Source organism: Rhinolophus hipposideros (genome assembly GCF_964194185.1).
Source record: "Rhinolophus hipposideros genome assembly, chromosome: 2".
Lineage (NCBI taxonomy): Eukaryota > Metazoa > Chordata > Mammalia > Chiroptera > Rhinolophidae > Rhinolophus > Rhinolophus hipposideros.
Window position 1 is genome coordinate 107472073 of NC_138048.1, and position 1164 is coordinate 107473236.

The window sequence follows — 1164 nt, forward strand, 5'->3', positions numbered from 1 at the left end:
AAGGGGAGTAAACAGACACACACAGACAAGCAGCAATCTGTCTTATGTGGAACAGAGGTAAGTCCTTTGGGAAAGAGAAGGTTGAAAGAGGAAGAGAGATTGTTTGGAGGGTCATAATTTTAAACTGGATGTTCAGGTGAGATTTGAGCAAGAGATAAAGAAGTGAGAGAATGCCCCGAACAGCTAGCTGGGGGAAGAGAAATTCAGGTTGAAGAAAAGCACGTGCAAAAGTCCTGAGGCCAGCTCTTTCACCAGGGACCCGCCAAGATGGGCCACGTTTGCACTAAGACCGTGAAGAAGGTGGCCCAGGTCATCATCGAGAAGTACTACACGCACCTGGGCAATGACTTCCACACCGACAAGCATGTGTGAGAGGAGATCGCCATCATTCCAAGCAAGAAGGCTCTGCAACAAAATAGCTGGCTATGTCACACATCTGATGAAGCAGATTCAGAGAGGCCCGGTAAGAGGTATCTCCATCAAGCTGCAGGAAGAGGAGAGAGAAAGGAGAGATAATTATGTTCCTGAGGTCTCAGCCCTGGATCAGGAGATCATTGAAGTTCATCCAGACACTAAGAAAATGCTGAAACTCTTGGACTTTGGTAGTGTGTCCAACCTACAGGTCACTCAGCCTACAGTTGGGATGAATTTCAAAACACCTCGTGGAGCCATTTGAATCTTCCTTCTGTGCTGTCATAGTTTCAATAAACCATGGACAACCAAAAAAAAAAGTCCTGAGGCCGGACATTGTTGATGGTACTTGAGAAGCATTAAAAAAACTAGTGTTGGAAGGAAGTGAGTGACAGGGACAACAGCAGGAGCTGAGATGAGAAGGGAGTAGAGAGTGACAAATGACCCAGAACATCATAGCTAAAAGCAATAACCCTTTTTTTTTTCTCTCGAGTCTGCCATCTGGGCTGGGCTCATCTGGGTGGCTCTTTCGCTGGTCTTTCCAGTGGTCCCTGGTGTGGCTGCAGTTAGCTGGCATGTCAGCTGAGGGCTGGCCAGGATGGGGATGCTGGAATGCTGGGCTCTTCTGTCTCCATGTAGTCCCAGGCCTCTCTCCCCTTCGTGCCCTTTCCAGGAGCGGTCTCCATGTAACTCTCAGCCAGACTAGCCGGTCTTCTTTTGCGGTGGCTCAGAGAGTCCAAGAGAGCAAAAGTG

At 48.5% G+C, this 1164-nt stretch overlaps 1 pseudogene across 1 annotated transcript; it reads left to right on the forward strand.

Moving 5' to 3' along the window:
• Positions 1 to 267: 267 nt before the first annotated feature.
• On the forward strand, positions 268 to 676 carry LOC308507293 (small ribosomal subunit protein eS17-like; annotated as a pseudogene). Its single transcript has one exon. The product of its transcript is annotated as a small ribosomal subunit protein eS17-like (transcript).
• The last annotated feature ends 488 nt before the right edge of the window (positions 677 to 1164 follow it).